Consider the following 7181-nt stretch of genomic DNA (forward strand, 5'->3'; position numbering starts at 1 on the left):
ATATATGTATGGGTCTATAATCACTTAATCAAAATATGTATTCATGAACACTAATCAGTGAAACTCATTTCGGTGAACCCAGGACATTTTACCAAGGTTAGGAACCACTCACCCACAAGCACTCCAGAACACACACCATTGCCAATGATTGCACCTAATATGCAATAATCAGCAAAATTGGTAAGCTAAAGGCCATACACTTTAGCCTGAATAGCCAAGAAAGAGTTTCCAAACAGTAAAGGGTCCAGCACAGATCCCTGTGGTATGCCATTGGTGACAGCTCTACTGGTAGAGGTTGATTCACCAACCTTCACAGTATGTGTGCTCTGTTGGTGAGCCAGTTTGCTAACCACCTAGTGATGTAAGTGTTAATCCTCAGCTGGGAGAGTTTCTCAATGATACCTGATTGGGTGGTTGTGTCAAAACCATAGGCCAGATCAAGATTGGTAGTATGCACTGTCTTACCTTCATCCTGGCCTATTACACAGATACAATGGGCTGTGACAACATCACAGATCACCTACACCATAACTCAGAATTTACCCCTACCTGACACATTTGGATCCACAATTCAACACACCCTCCGGGTGGAATATGTTTCCATGGGGGGGCAGCACCTGATGCAAGTATGTATAGACACATCCTGACTCTCCTCATCTGTGAGATAGACCAACATATAATCATGGACCTTTTCTAAATGGACACCGGTAATATCTGTGTGCAAAAGATATGTGTGAGTTGTTAATGCTATATCCATGTCTGTTACATCTAGTAGATGTCCTCAAGAAGGTATCAAGGGCATGCATGATGACAACACTATCATCCTGTGGAACTTGACCAGGACAAGGCATTTGAAACAAATCCACACTGAGGTATTAACTCAGCACTGTCACAAGTGGCCATAAACACTAACCACTGGATCACATACATGGCATCTAAATATATTGAAATGTATGAAGTGACCTATATCTTGAGTCCAGTGATCAGATCTGTACATCTGTACTGTGTGCTAGGCATTTTCCTGTCCATTATTTAAGTCACATACTATGTCCAAACAGCTATCTGGAGTACTGCAGATTGTGGGCAATCATTAACTCCGCCTGTGATATTAGTATAATACAGACAGTAGCAACACTCACAAAAGATTGCTGCCACAGCCATGACAACACATGAGATGAAACAAAAATATAGGGGGATGTGTTACATTATGAAAACAAATGCAAAACACAATGATAATGTAGACATCACATCACTGTGAGCAGGCCAAGTGGTATGTGACCTGTGTCCTGGGATAGATGGTATATGGGACATTCACCAGCAGGTGGCCACAGTGGTGACTACTCCCTTGTATGTAACACAACTCCTGAGTATGTGCAGGACATCCACATCAAAGGCAATAATACCCCCATAGTTTACAGACTTCATCACACCAATAACTGAGTACAATGCACCCTTCTTCATGTACCTCACTACATATTTTCCAGTGATGTGTAACTGAAGTGTGCCACCTTTGCCACAGTGAGCTCTCACACATCTTATTGGCCATACCTAGCCATTCTTTTTATTGCATAAACATTACTGTCTGATGGTGTGTAACCCCCATCAAGGTGTTATATTAGATGCATGTGTGATAGCTGTTCCAGTGATGCACACAGTATATACATAGCTGTTTGACAACATTGATGGCATGGGTTACATTTGTGACAGTGTGAATTGTGGCCTATATATGCCATACATACCAGACACCTAGCCTGGATTGATCATAATGTCACATACAGGTATAGCAGTGTTCCTCCTAACACCTCTGGCAGATATTACAATATCAGAACAGTGTGCTTAATTACCCTCATAGATTGTTGACATCTCATAATGGCTGTACAAGTGTGTTCAGAATCACATATGTTATATCACAGACATGGGATTACCGGTGGTATTATTCTGATATTGATTGCACATGCTTCTGTTTACTGTTGTCCATGAGCCTGTAACTGTGTCCCACTTGTTGGAAACCTCTGCTGACATTACAGTCATATTCAGGGCAAATCAGTTTGCACAACTTCACAATATGCACCCAACCCCAATTGCATATAGCATCCCTGATAGATGTCCTTTCCATTATTCATGTCAGGTGCTCATATCACAAAGACATCTACTCCATTGTTATGTCACCTTATCTGACAGTCACATAATATACATTTGCACTGTGCAGTCCATACTGTACCATGTTGATATGTGATTAGTGTTCCTGTTATGACTGTCTTCCATTTACATGCCCTCAACTGCTGTACATTATGATGTTTCACCTGTCCTCTTTCCCTGTGTTCATTCCTACAATTCATCTGTGTATCCCTATTCAATAAACACACTTCCCTGACTGTTTATTTTACATGGCAGTCAATGTACCATCACAGCTTTTGTTCAGAATGCCTGAGATGTATACACTGTCCTGTAATATGTTTGGACCATATACATTGCTGTATTATTAACCCTGGAAATCATTGTGGCATTCCACACAATCCCGCAGACCTAGTTTGCTCATAGATAAACAGGTCTATATGTCGGCTGCTATCCGTATTGCTTTACGTGGTTTCCTGGCCAGTAACACTGTTGCCAGCCACAAAACCATGCTTGTTTACATTTAAACATGATGCATGGCATGAATATGTAAGTAGCACTGCTGCTCACCATGCAAATACATAAACTCCATGTAGGCTTCACATGAGCCTACACAGACTTTATTGAATCCATCTGGCAGTTAATATCATCAGACTGAAGGACATCAGTGTGAGTAAAATGCAAGCATTTGTGAATGCTAAACAGAATGTCAGGCTGAACTATTATTTTTAATGAAAAATACAATGCTAAAAGGAGAATGATTACAATATATTCAAAGAGAGCATAAATGTAAGATACGTGGTTATTTAGAATGGTTAGATTGAAATAGCTAATAGGAGCAAAGGTGATGGGAATATATACAGGGGTGTGTGAATGTGGAAAAGGTACATTTTTCTTATAATACTAGTCGGATGATTAAGTAGAGGGTGTGAAATATAGTAGGGTTTTTAACCAGTGGTACAAGAGCAAAGTCATGAGATAGCTAGAAATTGTCTTATTGCCAGTTTAAAGGTCTGGCAGATTTCTGAGCTTTGCTAATAGATAGGAGTGTTTATCACTAGATGAAAAGAAGTTTGAGGTAATAGTTATGGAGGCGAAAAGCTAAGAGCTGGAGCAAGTAAAAGGTTTATGCATAATGTTATGGGTTACAAGTAGTTGGGTATATGTCAAGTGATGGGGTGATTCAAGCCCATTGAGTATTTTGAATGCGGAACAGTGATGGGTTTGATAGGTTTTGTTAGATGTAAATTTTTGCTGTTTTATTGTATCGCTGTTCTTGTTTCTTCATTATTGAAGCCTGCAGATTTGTGAAGACTGGATCATCATATAGAAGAGATGGTAATAAGCAGGTGAGAGCTAGGGCTGTTTTTGTAAAAGTAGTGAGGAATTTTTTGTATCTGCATACTATTCCTAGCTCTTGATGTTTTTTAATGGCATTATGAATGCGTAGATCAAATTTTAGGTTGTCATATACAATCATGCGTGATAATTTGGTATGCAAGACTATTCGTATTTCAGTTTTGTTCAAGGAAATGATTTTGAAATTTGGTTCTGTCTTGGATATATGGTATTTTATTGTTTGTTTGTTTTTGTTTTGTTTTGTTTTAAGGACTAAATGACTATATGAAAGTCAGGCATTATCAATCATGTTTCTGTTGACTTGAAAACATCTTGTATGAGTTGTTGGAGGTGGTTTAGATTAGTAAAGGAGTATATAAGGGTGGATAATCTGCATATTGTATTCCTGAGTCCTGCTGGGAAGAAGTATGAAGATTGTTAATGAAAATATTGAATAAGATAAGGCCCAAAATAGAACCTTGGGAATCTCCTGTAGTAATGGGAAGTACAGAGAGTGAATGCTTCCATTTTACTGATTGGCATCTATTAGACTAGTAGCTGTCAAATGGTAGGTTGTGAAAGTCTAAGAGAGGGCATTTCTAGCAGTTTGCTATGTAAGACTGTATCAAAGGAGATGGATGAATATAGCAGAGACAAGTTTGACATTGTCCCTGGCTTTTTTGATGGTTTCTAAGAGTATTAATTGAGATATAGTTGTGATATTAATGAACATAAACTATGTTATGTAGGAGTTAGGAGTTATTTCTTTATGAGGTATTGAAGAAGTTGTGTCTGAATACACTTTTCCTAAAAAACTTAAAAGAGACAAATTCGAATATGAAAAAAATCATGCATATCCTAATCCAACTAAAAAACTCATCAGTGTGAGTAGTAATTCAAATGATACTGGTTACTCTCAAGCCAGGTTGGAAGCTCTTGAGTCTAACATTGATAACCACAAATATTTTTTACAGACAACCCCCCCCCCCCATTTAAGCAGGTCCCAATGTTATGCCAGACTGTCACATCAATGCCAGAGCAACTCAAAAGGGACAACTGGTCAAAACAACCACCCCATTTTCAACGATGGAAGAGGGGATACACTACAGCTACATAGCAGCAGAACAGAACCATTGATTACAACATCAAATGACAATCCCAAAGTTGAAAGTGATTTCTGATGGTGATTTTAATATTTACAACTGCAGTAATATTTTGTTGTAACCAGTGCATATTGGTATATTCAAGAGAGGTATTTCCTTTACCCCATCTACTAAGGCAAATCTTGCTTCTACCTCATTGACCTCAAGATTTCTGCATGTAACAATGTAACAACTGAAGCTAGATGCAACTCAATACCCAGGTATTAATGAAAATGTTAGGTATTTCTAGTGTTTTATAATTGAGGAACATTTTGGGTTAAAATATACAATTATTTATTTATGTAAAAATAATTATGTTTAATTGTGAATTTTATATATGTATTTTAACATGTAAGTTATATAAATAATTTTGATAATGATGCCCTTGTTTATATGCACAGTTTAAGTAGCTCTTATGTTAAATAACTGATTGGTGGTTAATGGAATGTGTTAATGGGTGGAGTAGGATGTATATATAATGGCTGGGTAGGAAGTCAGCTTTGTTCTGATGAAGTCCTACATTAGAGTGGGAAGAAAGCGCTTAACCTGAAGTTTTACTGAAAACCTGAAGTTTTAACTGGAATTTTTTTGTTGTCTGTGGAATAAATTGGATCTAACTACAAGTGTGTCCGCGGTTTGTGGTTACTAGTTTCTGAGTCCATTTGGTATTTCTTGGTTATTCTGGGCTTTTGGCACAGTAGTATGGAGAATCCTAGTTCCAGCTCCAGCAGTGAAATAGTGAGTTTGTTAGAGCGGATTAATCAGCAACTAGCTGAACATACCATGCAAATCAAATCCATTGTGGCAAACAGCAAGGTACTGTTAAAATTTTTGGTAGCTTAGGCTACCCTTTAACTCAGCCATCACAGCCTATACAAGACACACCATTGGAGCATTCGCTCCAAGTTTAGAAGGGGCACACCAAAGGAGTAATCCTAGCAGGCCACAAGAGATGAACATTAATGTTAATGAAGGGCTGAAAGCCTGGAAAAACAATAATTTCAACTTTCCAGCTAACAAGGGTTCAACCATACAAGGTATGCAGCACTCTCAGACTTTAACAGATAGACCTAAAGTTTTCAAAAAAATATCTTTTGTCCTCATAGTTAAGAAGTTGCAGTTAGAAAACCCTATTTAGAAAGGAATATCGAGTTAAAAGCAAGTGCCTCGTGGTTTGCAGTTATGGAAGTACCCTAATGGTGCCAAAACAACATTGAATTTATCAATTATTTACATGTCCTGTTTGACCATATGGGTTTGGAACTTATGAAATTTATGGTCAAACATAATAGACTGGCAATGGATGTTTTAATGAGAGAGCTTGATAAAACAATTTCATCAGAAGTCATTTAATGTTTGAAAATTATCAGACAAATTATGACAACATCTTTAAGACTGTGGACAATATTTGTACAAATATATTCTATCATAAAATTAATAAAATCAGGAGGGATATGGTGGAATATTCCAAGGGTAGAGTTACCCAGGTTGCTCTGTAGATCAGGGGTTAGAGCACTGGTCTAGTAAACCAGAGGTTATGAGTTCAAATCTCATCAGAGCCTGTGATTCCCTTCTTAAAAGTTGTTCTTCTGGTATTTAAGCCCTAACTTTGATAGGGTTTCTGTCTATACACACTGAGCAGAGTGGAAGAGTTGTTGACCATAGCTGTTAGCTGAGATATATAAGTATCCTGGTTTTTTTCGATTATTTATACAGATTATTGTTTTTAACAATTAATATATAGCACTTTTATTGTCTGCTTTTTAGTCTTCGAGTGTATTTTATTGCTATTAACTAATCTAAGTAACTGATTTGTCTGCAGTTAAAAGCATTCTGTATCTTTACAAATCTTTACCTGTTTGTGGCTTTTCTCTAGTGTTACTGGCTGTAGGCTACCACCCTCCGCCCAGTTGGTCTCTTGCTCTTATACTTGGTGGCTTTGCAGTTGCCCACCCTACTGTAAATCTGATCTGTGACACTCCTCCCAGTCTAGTGTCATTAGCTTATTCTACCTAGTACAGAGAGAACATAAGGCCTTCTGTTTCTCCTTTTTCCCTTTCAAAAAAAACTTTTTTTTTTTTTTTTTTTTTTTTCGCCTGAACCTCCGTGTGTTCTGACTGTGCTTCTCAAACATTTTGGAAATATAGAGTATATTTCAGAGCATTTATTATAACTGTAATTGCCTTAATATTGCTACAACTCAAGTGCTCTAGGTTGCACTGCATCTGAAGTGTTTGTGGGTTTTAGCTGCTTTTCTGTATATATAGACTTCTCTGTTTCTTTAACTAAATAAGCTCTGCAAAGTTGTTTTATTGCATTCCTGCCTGTATTTCTGAGGGTTTTTTTGCACTTTTAAAGTTTATTTTTGCTTAGTTTAACTGGTAGGCTACACACTCATGTGCGCTAGCCGAATTAAAGCATTTACTGTGTTTCTGTACCTAATTTCTGCTACTTTGTAAGAAAAAAAATCCTTGTTTCCCGCCTTTACTGAACTAAAATAGTCCAGTCTTCGGGTATTGCTGATCTCTGGGCTGTGTCATAGTTCCTGTGTTGCCCATATCTTTATTTGGATAGGAGGGAGCTTCT

The 7181-nt window shown here is 37.6% G+C and overlaps 1 non-coding gene across 1 annotated transcript; it reads left to right on the forward strand.

Moving 5' to 3' along the window:
- The first annotated feature begins 6084 nt into the window (after positions 1 to 6084).
- Positions 6085 to 6157, forward strand: TRNAT-AGU. The gene has a single exon. It is a non-coding gene; the product is annotated as a tRNA-Thr (tRNA).
- Positions 6158 to 7181: the final 1024 nt, after the last annotated feature.

Source organism: Protopterus annectens, chromosome 12.part0, assembly GCF_019279795.1.
Source record: "Protopterus annectens isolate FY-2018-M chromosome 12.part0, PAN1.0, whole genome shotgun sequence".
In the NCBI taxonomy this organism is placed as follows: domain Eukaryota; kingdom Metazoa; phylum Chordata; order Ceratodontiformes; family Protopteridae; genus Protopterus; species Protopterus annectens.